The sequence below is a fragment of the Mauremys reevesii genome, linkage group 18, assembly GCF_016161935.1.
Source record: "Mauremys reevesii isolate NIE-2019 linkage group 18, ASM1616193v1, whole genome shotgun sequence".
NCBI classification, from domain to species: Eukaryota; Metazoa; Chordata; order Testudines; family Geoemydidae; genus Mauremys; species Mauremys reevesii.
Genome location: NC_052640.1, coordinates 15591957 through 15610079, shown reverse-complemented (window position 1 = coordinate 15610079; position 18123 = coordinate 15591957). Strand labels below are relative to the sequence as shown.

At 43.0% G+C, this 18123-nt stretch overlaps 1 protein-coding gene across 6 annotated transcripts in view; it reads left to right on the top strand.

Annotated features, from left to right (window-relative positions):
• Window positions 1-18123, top strand: part of ZDHHC8 (zinc finger DHHC-type palmitoyltransferase 8) — a 221144-nt gene that overhangs the window by 60596 nt on the left and 142425 nt on the right. For 2 of the 6 annotated variants that reach the window (XM_039505778.1, XM_039505782.1), the window contains exon 2: window positions 3186-3310. The exons of the other annotated variants lie outside the window; for them this stretch is intronic. The gene's annotated coding sequence lies outside the window, so the exon portion shown is untranslated. The remainder of the gene's footprint in view (window positions 1-3185; window positions 3311-18123) is intronic. 6 annotated transcript variants of the gene reach the window in all.

The following is an 18123-nucleotide window of genomic DNA, read 5'->3' as shown; positions in this document are numbered from 1 at the left end:
CTCCCCTCTCCCAGTGCCTCCTGATCAGCTGTTTCGTGGCATGCAGGAGGCTCGGGGTGGGGAGGGGAAGGAGCGAGGGCACGGCAGGCTCAGTGGAGGGCGCGGGAAGGTGTGGAGTGGGGGCAGGGCCTGTGGCAGAATCAGAGATTGAGCAGTGAGCACCCCCCAGCACATTGGAAAATTGGCGCCTGTAGCTCCAGCCCCAGAGTCGGTGCCTATACAAGGAGCCGCATATTAACTTCTGAAGAGCCGCATGTGGCTCCGGAGCCACAGGTTGGCCACCCTTGATGTAGTAGGATTGGCAGAAAATGTTGCAAATATCCTAGGCTCCATGGCTTAATCCAATAACTAAGAATACAGTTCCTTGCTTGACCCTTAGGGGGCAGTTCAAAAGGTCTTTAATACCTGGGCTGCTGCTTCTTAGTCCTTCCCTTCGCTAAAGGTATTTAAGTATCTGCGCCCCCGGCAATACATCTTGTTGGGGTGGCTCTTCTGTGCTGATGCAGCAGTTCTGTATAGTTTACCCTCTGTTCTCCAACTCTGCTTGACTTGGTGTCCAAATTCGGGGCAGCTGTTCCAGCTCAAAGCTCCATTGACTTCAAAAATCCTACTACCGCCCAGATTCCCTGATGCAGTCTTAACCAACAGCCCTCCCAAGTGCCATGGAAGTGTCTCTCAATTCAGCAGGCCCATGATCCTGCAGGGGTGGAGGGAGGAAAGCTGCAAATCTGCTAGCTTGCTTGTTCACTGAAGTTTTATGGCAGGGAGAACCTGCAGGATAGTTCCAAATAACTCATGGAACTGAGACTCCTGTGTGGGAGTAGAAGGTAGAGAGTGAAGAGACTTGAGATTGGGAGGCATGGGGCCAGCCAAGGAGGAGGAATGCCAGAGAACTTTGTCAGAAGGCCCCAAAGGTGAACAGAGTACTAAATTGGGACTTGAGACCTGTTTTATTTTCATTACTCTGTGTCACTGACCTAATGTAACCTTGGAGAAGTCCAAATATAATTAAATGAAACCATGATGTTGGTTGGCCATTAGGTGTTACCATAATACAAATGATAATCAGAAGCAGACTTAACGTCATCCAGTCTGCAGTCCTACTGAAATACAGGATGGCACAAGTCAATAAGCAGATTTTGATCTTTTCATGGGAATCAGAGCTTTGCTTTAGGAGAACTGGGATTGAATTGGCTCAAATTCCTATGTTGGGATAATGCAGACTTTGACTTTAAGGATGCTGGTGAAAGACTAGATGGGAAAGTGGATATCTACTAAGAAACCTTAGTAGAAGGACCCATTTTAAAGGAGCTGTAGTCTGGTCTTTTGAGTCTGTAAATATGACACCTCTATTTATGGTTCAGAAATTCTGCTTTTGGGACAGTCATTTGACCAAATGAAACACAATTTCCCAGTGAGTCCCTATTTCAGAAGGAAAACATGTTAAAGAGCAGTGATTTGATTTAATTTGAAAATAGCAGGCACAAAGCGTACTTTGTCTTTGCAGCATATAATCACTCTATTATGTACATATGTTATGTTCGGAACTCTGTAATAGTCACATCCTATACAAATTAAGTTGGCCACAATGGCCTGCCTTGCAAAGCTATGGACAAACAAGAATAAACAGATTTCCTTTCCCAGTCCCCCAGACCTCTCGAGGATACAGGTCCCCACTGAAAAGGCTGAAGCTATCCTCGCTATTAATTAATGTATATGCTTGAAACAGTTCTCTGAAAATCTTTGCAGTCAGAACAAATATGTTCCTTTTTGGCTGGTATATTATATCACCATATATTTGATACAGTAGCCTACTGAAGATTCATCAGGTTAGGTGCTGTCCAAACACATAGACAATCTCTGCCTCAAAAAATTTAGTCAAAGCATCAGAGAGAGGAAGTTTTATCCCTATTTTACATTTGGAGAACTAGGGTATAATAGATGATTTGATCAGGGCTAAAGAAAATCTGCCAGAATGGTGAATTTAACCAAAGTCCTAGTCCGATTCCTTAATTTGATTTGCAGAGGGTGTAGAGGAAAGAAACCCTCTTGTAGAGAGAGGTTCAGGAGCATCCTACTTTGTATCCTCTTTTTATAGGACATGAGGCACATTCCAACTATAAAACATTTGCTCTTCAAAGCATCTTTTTGAACTTGGGATAAAAGTCAAGCCTGTAAGGGATGAATTAAAGGTCTCTAGAGCGAGATTCCCTCTTCAATTTAAACGCTATCACTCCTCCCCCTTTAGCTTTTTTGGGTTCAGAAGTGAGGTAAAAAGCAGAGGAATTCTAGATGGGTGGTTAGCCATATATTTATCCTCTCAGTGGAGGACTGACGATTTTGAATGAAGCCTAGGAAGTGCATGGTGAATAGATTCCATTGCCTATATAATTTTTCCCTCTTGCCTGTCCAGTGAACACAAACCATGTAAACAATGTGGTATCATCCGTTATCATCACTGGATTCCATTAGGCATTTAAAGCCACTTACAAAGATTCTAGCAAAAAAACATTTACACCTGGCAACAATTTGTTTCCCATTTACCTGAAATGCTGTTGTGCGTGCTCGCAACCCTCTTATCCCTCATCTTAAAGATGATTTTAAATACCTTAATTTTAGAGGTAAACTACAATTTGTCAGTTTTGTAGAACATTAAAACCTTTTTTCTAAAATTTAGATGTCAGACATCCCATGTAAGTGAAAAAGCTAAAAGGTCCTGTTTGGCTTTTAGGGCACACATTTAATAGCTTACAGTATGGAAAATCTTGACTTTAAAAAAAACCAATCTTTTACATTATCATAGGAAAGAATAATAAATAGCAAATAAACCTAAATAATTCTGTACTTTTGATGATCCAGGGCCCACATCCTGTAGTCCTAGAGGGCACACTCAACAATTCATGGATTTTTAAGGCTAGAAGGACCACTATGGTCATCTAGCCTGACCACGTGGGTAATACGAGCCAGAGGTATCACCCTGACACTTTGGTGGACTTATGAACTTGAGGTTGTGTGTTAAGCTCTCTTCTGGTGCAATTTGATAGGGAGAGGGTAAAACACCACAGGTGGCCCCAACAAATTTAAAATGACTACACAAATTTAAAGCTGGATTAAATTTTTTGGGGCCTAAACTTGACAATGCCCCTTTTTAACATTATTATTATTTATATTGCGCTTTACAACAGGTAAAATATGCTAAACAAAAAACAAGATCCCTGCCCTGAAGAACTTACAGTCTAAAGGCACAGGCGGGTACAGTACAGTGAACAGAGGCATGAGGACGTTATCGCTGGTACACCGTGTGGAACAGGTGGGTTTTTAGAAGGGGGTTTGAAGAAAGAGAGGGAGGGCTTGGTTATGCTCACTGGGTGGCTGTTTCAAGCATAGCAAGTAGCATAAAGGGTCAGTTGGGAGGAGACAGAGCACATGGAAAGGGGCTTGGGCCATAGAAGGAGGTGGACAGAGGGTTTCTCTCAGAATGATCAACATCCCTCAGCTAGGTTCAGAACTCAAATCGTGTGCAAAACTAAAGTCTTTCCTTTGCAGCAAGAAATAGAAACAGTTAAATGTACAGAACAGTAAGTACACTTCGCTGGCATGCAGCGTTTTAAAAATAAAACGAGGCAGCACATGGTACCGAACCAAGAGTCGTGATCATCTTCAGCATTACTTGAATGCAGGTAGCAGACTGCTCTGAGACTGACTGAGTACTTTAATCTCCTCTTTGTATATTTTTAGGGTTGCCAATTTTGGTTGAACGTATTCCTGGAGATTTCACCACATGACATATTCTTTAATTAAATATTAATTTAATTCCTAGAGACCCCAGGACAATCCTTGAGGGTTGATGATTCTATATATTTTTGACTGCCGCTGGTTAGTGGTTTCTTTTAAAGGAGGGGAACACAAATACAGGGAAATTACAGATTTCAAACAATATGATCTTGAAAGGGTGAGTTGCTTTAGACAATAGGAAAGATGCTTAAAGAAGCACTATAAGGAATAAGACTTCTTAATTACTAGGAACCTTTGGAACATGCAGGAGAACATGGTGGCCATGTTCAACTCTGTTCCAGCTGTGCTCTTCAGATTGACTAATACCTCAGGGTGCACTATTCTTATAAAATCCCTAGTGCTTATGCTCCAGAGTGCACGTGCAGCTGGAGTGGAGTCATGACAGTGAGACTCAGCAGGGGGAGAAGTGGGTCCCATCTGTGGTGTCAGATCACTCCTTCAGGCGCCGCTTCCTGGTTCCAAATCCAACTTTTTAAAACTGTGTTAGAAGTTACTGACCACTAAGTGCATGTCACTTAAGGGGCGGGGAGGTGGCCATTCCTGCTCATTGCTCACCTTCCTTTGACTTTCTGCCACAGCTGTGGGTGCAGATTGACTTACTGATATGCTACTTGCACCACTGTTTGCACCATCTGCCAGGCATAAAAAATAAACTTTCCTTTTGGTTCTTATGAGATGCATTTTCCTACAAGCGGTACCTATGGGGTTAGCCAAAAACACCATCATGTCAAAGGCCTTTCTCGGCCCTGCTCATTCTTGGCTTCTCAGGATACTAAATACTGTTCTGAGCATGAAATTGGCCCATGGCTTCTGAAGAGCAAAGCCTTAGCTACTTAAACACTCTGGTGATGACCACAGGATATTAATACAGTTTGGCTTATTTTATTAGGGATAGGCAAATAGATGGAAGTTTGTGATCCAATACTGGAAGGAAGGCCTATCTATTGGAGACCCCCTCCCCAAAGAAAGATCCTCTGAATACTGTTTTTAGTGGGCCTCATTGATGCTGCCATATCTGAAGCTGCCCCCTTGCTAGAGCTGGGCTCACTGCTGCATCAAGGTCTGGCACCTCTCGCACGCAGTTCCTGTGGCCCTTGATGCTGTTCTTGGATGGTGCTTCGTTACCTCATTCCAGCTGCTCATGTCTGGATGGCTGGGGAGGCTCATGCCAGGTCATGATGATAGGAATAGGGGAAAATAGCAAAATGTGCTGAATATTGGACAATATGGACAGTTTCCCCCTCAAATCCTGGCTTTCTAACTTGCTAGACTATATATATTTTTTAATCTTTTTTTATACTGAATAAACCCATTATTGTGGGGTATTGTGTAATAGAACATGCTATGCAAACATGGATTAGGCACAGTGTCACCAACAAATCTCCTCTTAGGGAGCAAAATAAATAAGAAACAAGATATCCCTGAAACAATAAGGGGAAGGATCTTGATTTTGTGGGGTAGGGCATATCTTATCTATTATCACTAGCATTTCTTACTCTATAACCAAGGTAGACTGCCTTTTTTTTATAGAGGCCGGGAGATGAAAAATCTTGAGTCAATACCACTAAATTCTTGCAAACACAAAAACATCACATTGGCATCTAGTGACTCATCCTGGGATTTTTCTAGCTTTGTTGGATAAACTAGATAAACACACACAAAACCAGAAACTCTAATCTAAGCCCCAGAACCATTGTAACTTAGTGACGTCAACAGTGTTATTTCTGGATTACACCATTACGGGAAGAGAATTGGGCTGAAGTCGGTATATAAGCAGAATATTTTATCTAGAATTTGCGTATGTTACATTTGTTTCATGTGGCCTCATGAGGCTGAAATCTTATGAGACTTCTGCAGTTGTAGGTGAAATACCACAGGATTTTTGGCACCATCCCAAACCCTAGTCCTGATTTGGCCACGGTTATAAAGCCTTATCTGAACTGTGTGCAGATGTAATTGCCACTTTTGGCATCCTTCTCTAATGTAGCTCGTCTTCCAGTCTGTCCCAGAACTTTGCATGGTAATACTTTCTATTCCATTTGTGAAGCTGTGAATAGGATTCTTTTAAAGATGGAGATGAGTGGGTGCTACAACTTTGAAAAACATACACAAACACACACTCACAAATTGCTTTAATGCTGGGAGCTGACTGGCGCTACAGAGCTACATGCTCTGAGCGCCTCTCTGCAGTAGTATATATCCTTATCTGACCACTAAACTTACAGTCAGTCAGACTAAACCTGTCTTTCTGCAAACCCTTTGGATTGCTCATCTTACTTATGGAGCTGTTGCTCTGCAATCTAACTGTGACATCACATCTGCCAGTCACTGAATACTAAGTGAGGATCTCTCTCGTGGATGGGCTTTGTAATATTGGCATTTGAATTTCAACCTTTGATGAGTCTGGTGGGGTTGAAATGGAAGATTATGTTTAAATGGATTCTATTAATAGGAATGCTGCTAAGAGACTGCAGATCCTGAATTCCTTGCATAGCAGCTGGTGTGAGTTTTAAAATGCAGTTGGTGTTGATGCTTGGGATATAGATTTGGGGGCGGGAGAGAAGCTGAACAAACAGATTCTTAATGATGGAGTCTCGCTTACTAGTTCCTCTATTTCCAGGTCTACCCCACAAAACATTTGTTACCTAAGAGCCACTGCCTAATGCTTTGCCAGGAGTGATGCTCATACATTACAGAAGTGCTATACCTAGCCTGGGTGGAGGAGGGGTGTACGGTGTTCTTTGGAATGTTTGGCTTAAAAAATAATCTAAAACTCAAATGTAGCTAAGTGGGATGTGTATCTTAACCAAGTGCTGTGGGGGGTGAAACAGTAGACAAATGTGAATGCAGCGCCCCCTCTCCAGCCAACATTGAAGTACTGGCTTTTCTTGTCTCCCCTTTGTAGAGCAAACAGAGAACTCCATATCAGTCCCATGTGGGAGGATGATGAAATGTGGCTCTGTGCTTTGTCCTGGGTACATTTCCTAGTTGTCTGTTCAGGCTTAATCAATGACTCCATCAGTACTTTCCAGCTCAATGAAAGGAACAGATATAGTATCTGCCAAAAGGATAAACCACTAGAGATTAGTGAAGTTTTAGGAGAACAGAGATTAGTAAAACCTTTGATTTTTTTTTTTTTTTTTTTACATCCTTGTGTAACACCAACAGACCCCGGTCATCGGTGGGCGGGATCGAATCTGGGACCTCTGGAGCTAAATGCATGAGCCTCTATTGCAGTATTTCTCAAACTGGGGTCGCCGCTTGTGTAGAGAGAGCCCCTGGCGGGCCAGGATGGTTTGTTTACCTGCCCCATCCACAGATCCAGCTGATCGTGGCTCCCACTGGCCGCCGTTCGCCTCTGCAGGCCAATGGGAGCTGCTGGAAGCGGTGGCCAGTATGTCCCTCGGCCCGCGCCACTTCCAGCAGCTCCCATTGGCCCGGAGCAGCAAACCACGGCCAGTGGGAGCCGCGATCGGCTGGACCTGTGGACGGGGCAGGTAAACAAACCAGCCCGGCCCGCCAGGGGCTTTCCCTACACAAGCGGCAACCCCAGTTTGAGAAACCCTGCTCTATTGCATGAGCTAAAGGCCATATGGCTCTAAGCTAAGGCTCTAGAGCAAACTCATTAATCTCTCTCTAAGTGGTCTCGGTGCCACTACATGGGACAGAGCACCACATGCAGGAGGTGTGTGGGTTACACTTGCACAGTTTCTTTCAAGTAGGGGACCATGTCCTGCACCAGCTCTGTGCAACTGGACTTTTAAATTGGGGCCCCTAGCAAGTATATAGTATGCATTACTTCTGGATGGACTCAGAGTGAAATGCACCCAGCACAAAGGGGTCTTGGTCCATGAGTGGGGCTCCTAGGTCCTACAAGAATACAAAATAATAATAATTAATAATGAAGTAGGCAGTTTCTGAAACTGTCTACAAAATGTGAAATCATGAGCTACCTTATTTTGTTGTTTAGTGGATGTGAAAAGTGGTGGAGGTGGCTTGTTAACAGCATTTGGCAATCCAGGTATGTAGGCTGCACAGACCTCACAACAGCTGGATCTAATGCCAGTACAACTGTCCCACTGTAGCTTGCCTTGTATATCTGCATCTCCTCACTAAGCCAAAATAAATGGAGAAAAATCTATCTTTAATTTAAAATAACTGACCTGCTAATGTAGCTATTTATCATAGCTAGCAACTCTTGTGGAACAGTTAATGCATGGAAAGGTCACAAATTACATAAATTGATGTGTCTTTCAGGAGGACTATATTCTGCACTTGAAGAGGGATAGATAGTGGGTTTCATCTCTAGCTGCTACAATCCAGTGTTGCTTTCCTGTTGGGGAGACTAATGGGTTTTCGGCTCTGGCATTTAATGTGATAACATTGGAGGCTATTTTGCTTAAGTAACTCTTACATACAAATAAACAGAATAGCATCTATTTTTGTAAAGTTGCATAATTTATAGTATACAAACTAAGCTATGCTCTTATACCAGTAAATGGAAATGCCGAGAGTAAATACACAGGAATACCCTAAATTAGTGGTGTTATGCTAGCTAAGCACCCTGGTTCAGGGTTATATTTTTCTGTGCCATTAGCATAGGGAGGAATTCATTAAAATGCTTCAGGTCAAGTTCAGACATTTTGACTGAGCAAAAGGAGTTGCACTGGATGACCTGTATTTAAAAAACTTTACTTGTTAGTTGGGGTTCAGAGCAGCCCCAAACCCAGTGGAAGTTAGTATACGATTAAATGGTAGCTGATAGGCAAAGGGTGGTACAGCAAAGCTCTCTCTAATGAGGGCAAACAAAAGGGTGGGGCTAGAACTGGTCAAACTTTAACACGTTATGTTTTCTTAAAACTTTATTTTGTCACTATTTGCCATACACTAACTTTCCATACACGTATTAATAAATCTTATTAATAACCTCACCTTGGTACCTTTTTAAAGACATATTTGTGTTTCATCACCCTCATATCTCTCTTTTGTTCAAATACCAAAAATGGTAACCATACATTATAAAATCTATTTGATCTTCATAAGGCTGGCTGTCCTTTTTTTCTGGTGACAGAATTTCCTAGACTTCATTTCTGCATACCACTAATGTTGGGGGATCTGTCCTTTCCCAGAAACAAGCAATCTCACATCTGGCTGCTAGTAGCCATTGTGTTTATCAGTGGGTCCTTACCTGAGTTAGCCTCCTTTTGAATGCTAACCTAATAGAATCACTATGGCTTCTGTGGGAAGCCTAACTTTAAATTCTATTTGTGTTGCTCCAGAAAATAGTATTATCTTAAAACATTCCCACCAGGTACACAAAAAGATTCCTATTCATCCACCTCCTATCCAGCATTTATCTCCCTTTACACACATGCATGCACACACACACACATGTGCGCACACAATTATAGTTTCCTTAACTTAGAGTGAAGTATCATTGATAGTGTCTTGTAATTTTCCTTAGTTACACAAATAGATGAAGTTTTGGCCTTCCTCCAGGTATTTTGCCATTGTTCCAAAGTAATGAGGTTTTAGATCCTTTTCCCGTTTTTTCATAAAGTTAGTTTTATCTTCTGGATCCATCAATAATGATTTGTTAAACTATGTAGCATTCAGGCCTGCTGAGGTGGCCTTTCCCATAATTAGTGTTTCTGTCTTGATAATGGGCTCCTAAAACTTGGGATTCCTACATGGGACTTGATAGAAAGTTTTAGTTGCAAATAAGACCAAGCCGATGTATTAAAATTACCCATTATATCAATTTCCATAATTTTATCATTACAGAATAGCTGCTATACCTTCTTCCTCCAATATATTATGTATCTGATAAAGCAGTTGAAATTCTGGATTGTTTCTGATTGATTTAAGTGAGGAGGGGAAGTGGCTACCTCTTAGCTGTGTCAAATTCCATATCCAAAATGTAGTTACGATGCCTGGATTGTTTCCCTTTTGTGTTGGTCTAAATCCTTTTTTTTTTTTTTTTTAATATTTGATTACAGCAAAGTTACAATAAAAGATTAACATTATACATGACTTGTTCAGGATCAGGTTAATGGTCTGGCTTGCCAGCTGGGGAGCCCTCGTTAAGTCACCAAATTTCTAAATGCCTGTCTTCTTTTTAGCCCTTCTCTTGTGTATGTACATGGAGTGAAAGCTTTTCCATTAGAACAGTAGTTCATATTTTATTATACCACAAATCCCATAAGAGGAGGGGGTCACATTTTTCCAATAATGTGCAACGTGGAGTCTAGCTGCTAACAATAAGAAGGCAATTAATTTTTTGTTCTGTTTAAAATGCAGATCCTTTACTGGAGTATTTGTTGGTCTAAATCTTTTGGGTAGGGGGGACAAATGCAGTGCTGTGCTTTGATTCATAGATCTTATTAGAGGGGGTGGGACTTCATGGGTGATCAAATCCATCCTCATTCAGATAACTATCAAACCTAGACATAGATGATTGAGAGGCCTGCTTGTTCATCCAGTCTTTGAAAGCTGTCAAAGCTTCCTATAGTTCAGCATTCAAATAACGGATCAGAAGGATTTTATTGCAGGTGGTACATAATGGCCTCAACTTTCTGCTTGCATGATTTTTCAAAATACGGTTTGTTTCTCTCCCACTATCTGCGTGGGACATAGAGGCATAGTACTGTGCCTGCAAAGACAGACCACTGTACTGCATTATGGACGTGCCAGGGAAGGAGGCTGTAATTTCTAAGAAAACGTCCATGTTTCCCTCCCGAGTAAATGCTTGATGGTTGGTTGCACATTGTTCTTGTGTTTGCACACACTTGCCATTTTGCTTATTCAGGCTGCCAGCTTTGGCAAATGTTCTCTTCCCTCATTCTGCTCACATATCAAAGAGAAACTATGGAAATGAGACACTAATCCATCACAGTTGTATTTTTAGGAGAGATCTGTAAACTTCTACTGGCAAATGGACATAAGGTAAGAAATCTTGACACATGACCCTTGCTCTGTTCTCAAGCTTTGCAGAATAATCCATACCCTAAAATGGTTTCTGCAGTGTTTCAGCAATCTCTGCCTCATAACAGAAGGGGTTGATCAGAAATGCGGAGGGTTCGATCAGGACTGACGTGTACCACGTACACTGCAGGTATTTTGAAACTCTAGACAGTTAAACCTATCATCCATAATATCCAAAGCTTACTTGAGGGATCTCAAATTGCTGAACTTCACTCATCTTGCTCTGTTTTTAAAAAAAAACAAACAAAAGAAATCTTTGATGGCAGTGCAATAGCAGATAAAGATTTTTAGGTCTTTCAGTCCCTCTAGTAACAAACTAAACTTGCTGCCCATTTCTCTGTGTGTCTGCTCTGGTTTTTGTAATTGTGATCAACTGTGCACTGACTGTACAGTGTCCTGTAAGCAGCAGCGATGCTTTGCATTCGGAGGAAGCTATCCATACGAGCCTGTTCAGCTTTTTGGCAGTTTTGCTAGCTGGCCTCTCTTTCATATTTTTTAACTTTTGAAGCATTAAATGATAATTTTAAGAAGCTTTTTGGCACTAAAGCTTTGTAAGCAATGATACAGAAAATGAATGGAAATTTTATTACTCCTTTTTAAGAGGATGATGGAATGAACTTTGATACGGGTTTAAGGAGGAAGCGGCGGAAACAGTAACTTGTAATCATGTCCACATTGGGTAATCAGAGATGGGTAGGATAATCTTTTTGTGAAACCTCAATTTCTTCTGGGCATATTTTCCATTTTCATTGGTTTAGGCTTTAAATTCTTCTATGACATCCTCTTTGGGGCACGTAGAGCCTCATACTAAGGGTTACACAGTGTTCTGTCCTTAACACACATTTTGAGGACGTGACATACCCACCTATCTTACACATGCTCAGATAATACAACAATGAGGTTTAGATTAGGTAACCCTTAATATACTTAGCTTGGTTTGTGTTGGTTCCTAAATAATGAATTAGAGCTTGGCAGTGCAAATACTGAGGAATTGGTTTAAATATAAACAGTTTGTCACAGTTGGGAATGACTGCAGGTAATTCTGCTGAAGGAAAATACGAAGACTTTACACCACTTGTGCAAAATATGAGACAGTAGATTTTTTTGGATATGCAAAGCAAAGGGATTTTTAAGCCCTTTTGCTACTTAATTTTAAGCATACAATGACAACCTGAAAATGTCTATTGAGAGGACACAGTTTATGAAGCCTTCCTAATTTGTTAAATTTGGCTGCTTTTTGAAAAATACGAAGTTATTTAGTTCTGTATTTGAACCTACAGAGCACTTAAATATTAAATGAAAGGAAAAAATATTAGGAATAAATAAATAATAATCTGTACTTGTACAAAATACTACTCTAACTTTGATTCTATTTTTGACAGTATTGGCAGAGACTGTGGACCAATTATAGAGCTGGCTGAATAATGCAAAAATATTTGAAGAATTTACTTGCTAGATGATGTCAAAATTAATTTAATATTTGATGAGGCAAACAGGAGAGACAACATCTTAGATTTGCCTAATTTAGCTTTGTCTAACCTGACTGCATTATCTAAGTACTGACATGGTCCCTGTCAACATAGCATCTGAGCACTTAACAGACATGGGTCCTGACCACACCGGTATATAGTCCCATTGATTTTAGTGGACCTGCATTCACATGAGGGTACACATGGAAGTGTTTTCAGGATCAGTAAATAAAATGTCCTTTATTCCAAAGAGCTTATGATCTAATGTAAACTGAATTACTCTCTACCATACTGATGGTGGGGTGTCAAGACATAGAATAAATACATGGCATGCTGGGCCAGAACTTCAGCTAGTGTAAACGACTTGAGTGGAGGTAGGCTGACTGTCCCATATACTGTAGTGTCTTTAACCCAAGCCTGTTGAAACATTTAAATCTCAACCCATTTCCATGAAGCATATAAGTATTATCCCTATTTCATAGATTGGAGCTGGGCGGGAAAACGATAGGATAAGTCTGACAGCCAGAAATCTAACCAGGACCCGGCTCTTGCCCCTATGCCTTTGCTTCAAAAAACTTTAATCAAAATGGTGACTAGGTAGCAGGAGCTGATGAAACCAAAACCCATGTGGATGTGACAGAGCGTCTGCCAAGACTGATCAAGCTCTTGGACTGCTACCCCTTCCTATTTCTCTATGTGGGTACCAGTGATACTGCCAAGAATGACCATGAGCGGGTCACTGCAAACTACATGGCTCTGGGAAGAAGGATAAACGAGTTTGAGGTGCAAGTCGTGTTCTCGTCCATCCTCCGTGTTGAAGGAAAAAGCCGAGGTAGGGACCATAGGTGCCGACTCTGTGGGTGCTCCAGGGCTGGAGCACCTGTGGGGAAAAATTGGTGGGTGCTCTGCATCCACTGGCAGCTCCCCGCCTCCCCGCCCCAGCTCACCTCCGCCTCCGCTCTGCCTCCGCCTCCTCCCCTGAGGATGCTGCTTCTCCCCTAGCTCCAGTGCTTACCGCCGTGAAACAGGAACAGTCAGCATGGATTCACCAAGGGCAAGTCATGCCTGACTGACCTGATTGCTTCTGTGATGAGATAACTGGCTCTGTGGATAAGGGGAAAGCAGTAGACGTAATATATTTTGACTTTAGCAAAGCTTTTGATAACATCTCCCACAGTATTCTTGCCAGCAAATTAAAAAAGTATGGATTGGATTAATGGACTATAAAGTGGATAGAAAGCTGGCTAGATTGTCAGGCTCAATGGGTAGTGATCAACGGCTCGATGTCTAGTTGATCAAGCGAAGTGCCCCAGGGGTCAGTCCTGGGGCTGGTTTTGTTCAACATCTTCGCTAATGATGTGGATGATGGAATGGATTGCACCCTCAGCAAGTTCACAGATGACAGTGGGGAGAGATAGGTACGCTGGAGGGTAGGGATAGGGTCCAGAGTGACCTAGACAAATTGGAGGATTGGGCCAAAAAAAATCTGACAAGGTTCAAGAAGGACAAGTGCAGAGTCCTGCACTTAGGGCTGACAAATCCCATGCACTGCTATAGGCTGGGGACTGACTGGCTAAGTGGCAGTTCTGCAGAAAAGGGCCTGGGATTACAGTGCATGAGAAGCTGGATATGAGTTAACAGTGTGCTCTTGTTGCCAAGAAGGCTAATGGCATACTGGGCTGTATTAGTAGGAGCGTTGCCAGCAGATTGAGGGAAGTGATTATTCCCCTCTATTCCGCACTGGTGAGGCCACATCGGAGTATTGCATCCAGTTTTGGGCCTCCAACTACAGAAAGGATGTGGACAGATTGGAGAGAGTCCAGCGGAGGGCAATGAAAATGTTTAGGAGGCTGGGGCACATGATTTATGAGGAGAGGCTGAGGGAACTGGGGTTATTTAGTCTGCACAAGAGAAGAGTGAGGGGGGATTTGATAGCCTTCAACTATCTGAAGTGGGAGGGTTCCAAAGAGGATGGAGCTAGGTTGTTCTCAGTGGTGGCAGATGACAGAACAAGGAGCAATGGTCTCAAGTTGCAGTGGGGGAGGTCTAGCTTGGATATTAGGAAACCCTATTTCACTAGGAGGGTGGTGAAGCATGGAATGGGTTACCTAGGGAGGTGGTGGAATCTCCATCCTTATAGGTTTTTAAGGCCCGGCTTGACAAAGCCCCGGCTTGACAAAGCCCTGGCTGGGATGATTTAATTGGTGTTGATTCTGCTTTGAGCAGGGGGTTGGACTAGATGACCTCCTGAGGTCTCTTCCAACGCTAATCTTCTGTGATTCAATGTGATGTGTTTTCCCTTCATAATAGCTAATAAATGGGGGAAGGGAAATATGGAAATAATACAACATATATGCTGTGTGAAGAGAACAATATCTAAATAAATCAACAAAAAAGTTGACTTCCTATGAGGCATCAGCAAGTCCTGTAAAATGCTTGTCTGTCTTCCAAGTGTTAGGCAGAGGTCAGCCTCTTGTCCCCATTAAAGCCAGGGTTTGTGTTTGATGTCATTGCTTATAGTTTGTTTTAAAAATCTGACTTCTGCTAGGATCTTTTTCCTTGGTAGAGAAAGGTATTTATAACTATTTCCAGCTAGATCTCTTAATTGCAAATCAGCTTATACTTAACCTATGGGTAACAAATCTTGGAACTCCTTGGCTGACATACAAACTTTCAATTAGGAGGCTAGTGTAAATAGTGTTCTATTCCTAAGGATTTCAGATTGATCTATGATCAGAGGGGTAGCTGTGTTAGTCTGGATCTGTAAAAAGCAACAGAGAGTGCTGTGGCACCTTATAGACTAACAGATGTATTGGAGCAAAAGCTTTCGTGGGTGAATACCCACTTTGTCATCTGACGAAGTGGGTATTCACCCACGAAAGCTTATGCTCCAATACATCTGTTAGTCTAGAAGGTGCCACAGGACTCTTTGTTGCTTTTTAGGTTGATCTATGGCACTGTTGGTGCAGATCTTCATGTGTAACAGCTGTTGCAACAGCTGTCCGGGTGCCAATGTCTCAGAGAGGAGACGTCATTGTTAACAGCTATTGGTCTCAGGAGTTTGGGAGGGGAAGCAGAATTGATTAGACTCAGTTGCTTTGTTTTGCTTTTTGATGAAGAATGCTGTTGAGATTCTGGAATATCCTAGGGCTCGTCTGCTTGCAGAGTTGCACCGGTTTAACTTGGGATTGAAGGTGGATTTTTGTTGTTGTTTGTTTTTTAACTGTTGTTAAACTGGTGCAAAAGGATGTGTGGACTCTCATTCAGGGGCAGCAGGTTTGTATAATTTTTGGTGGTGCCCAGAATGGGTCCAGGTCCGCCTCCCCCCCTGCACACCTGCCTAATGCTCTGGGAGGAAGTTTGGGTGTGTGGGGGGGTGAGGGGTCAGGCTCTGGGAGGGAATTTGGGTGCTGGGTGTAGGCTCTGGGCTGGGGCAGGGGGCTGGGGTGTGGGATGGGGTTTGGGGTCCAGGCTCTGGGAGGGAATTTGGGTGCTGTGGGTGCTCTGGCTGGGGGGGGGGGGGGGGGGTGTGGGGGGGGGGGGTGGGTCCAGGGAGGGAGGAGGAGGGGGGGGGTGGGTGCTGCTCTGGGCTGGGGGGCTGGGGGGGGGGGGGGTTTGGGGTCCAGGCTCTGGGAGGGAGTTGGGTGCTGGGTGTGGGCTCTGGGCTGGGCCAGGGGGTTGGAGTGTGTGGGGGGTTGGGCTCTGGGATGGAGTTTGGGTGTGGGCTGAGGTAGGGGATTGGGGTGTGGGGGGTGGGCTCTGGGCTAGGTTAGGGGGTTGGGGTGCAGGAGAGGGTGAGGGGTAAGGCACTTACCTCGGGTTGCTCCCAAAAGTGACCTGCACACCCCTCCGGCAGTGGCTCCTGGGCGCGGTGGCTGAGGGGTCTCTGTGCACCACTCTCTGCAGGCAACACCCCTGCAGCTCCCATTGTCTGCAGTTCCTGGCCAATGGAAGCTGCGGAGTCGGCACTTCGGGTGGGGGCAGCACGTGGAGAGAGAGAGAGAGAGAGACACACACACACACACACACACACACACACACACACACACACACACACACCCCGGGGCCGTAGGGCGTGCCGGTCGCTTCCAGGAGTGGTGCGGAGCAGGTGGGCAGGAAGATGCCTTAGCCCCGCTGCGCTGCTAGTGGTGGCCTCCAGGCCCTTTTAAATTGCTCGGGGATGGCAGGCAGGGCCAGGAGATTCTCCAGGGGAGGCATGCATGGGCAGCAGGTGAGGCTGGGGGAGAGACCTGGCCCTGAACATTGGTGGAGCCGGGTCCCCGGGCCCTGAATATTCCTGGAGCATGGGCACCATGGGCCCATATAACTTGCCGCCCCTGCTCTCATGTTGGTTTAAACCAGGCTTTCTTCAGTTTAGCTAAAGTCTAAGAAGTGACTTATGCTAAATTTCAACAAAAGTAGTTTCAGTGCAGGAGTTTGCACTGGCTTAACTAAACTGATTTGTATGTAGACAAGGCCCTGGGATTTGAAGCAACATTTGATGCACTGAAGATCATGCTGGTGCACTTTTCTATCACAGCGGCACTGTGATGGTTAGTAAGGGTATTCTCCTAGAAAGGTGGAGAAAAGGCACGTGTTCAGTGGGAACAGGACACAGGGCACAGAAATATATATACTTCACCGGCATTTTGCATTTTGGTGAGAGAAGGATGGAGCTAAATAAATCTGTAAAGTGTTAACAGTGAATAACTATCTTAAAACTGTAACGTGGATCAAATCTTCATTTCAAGGTAAAAAGCCTCTCTTTTTTTCATAGTTTAAAGATTATTTTGAGAGATTGCTAAATCTTTTTATAATTTTGTTAGCATCCTTGATGTCAGCAAGAAATGCTGTGTATGCAACAATAGCTCCTGGTTTGCTATTTTTGTTCTTCTGACTTTTCTGACTTCATTAGTAACAGTGAAACAGCAAATTTGCTTCAGGGTAAAACTGGGCTCTGAGAATCATTAGTGCCGTTAAAAATTTTTTTTTTAAACTAACATTTTTCTCTATTGTGCCAGATAGCTTAAATTTAACCCTGTAAAGCAGAATCAGTAAAATGGGCCATATGAATTTCTGCTGATAAGGAGGTTTTGAGATAATCCCTTTTTATACAGACCTGTGCCTGCAAAGGCTTAAGAATATTCATCACAGTAGCTGATTGTTTTCCAAGTAATATATCCTGATGGGCTGTGAAGCCTGTCCTTTTCTTACAATAAATACATTGCAGAGATTTTGCATAACTACAGGTTTGAGCCACTCCATCTTTAATTTCTGCTGCTCAGTTTTTAAGTTGGCTTTGGCAGAGTCTGGCTGAAATATAGTAGCATTGACATTGAAATCACATAGTGTGAGGTGGGAGAGGGGATAAGAGGAGATTCAGTGTAGTTCACATCGTGTTTGGAAAAAAAAACATTTTTTCCTGAATATCCCTGAAACACTTGTACTACTTAGTTTACCTCCTATGCAGAGGAAAAGTCAATGTAAATTTGAATGTTTGGGTGACTGATAATGTATAGCAAAGTATATGCAACTGTAATCCCCAAAGACATAATAAAACTAAACATCTGTGCTGCATAAACAACTGGAATAATTTAAATATTAAGCTCTTTATGCCATTCAGAAAAACTCTCAAATTCCACCCTTAATTGTTTGCACCTGTAGCTGTGCAAATGAAATCACTTCCAGGTGCAAATACCTAGCTATCTGATTGCTTCCAAAAATCAAAAGTATTCCGTTACGTGCACCTGCAGGTGCAGATAGTTGCCAGTGTTGCTTCAAAGGCTAGCTTGAGTCCTATTGAAAACCATGGCCAGTTGTATGAAAGATTTAATGCATTATCACAAACCAGAATAAAACATTGTATGGCAAGCTC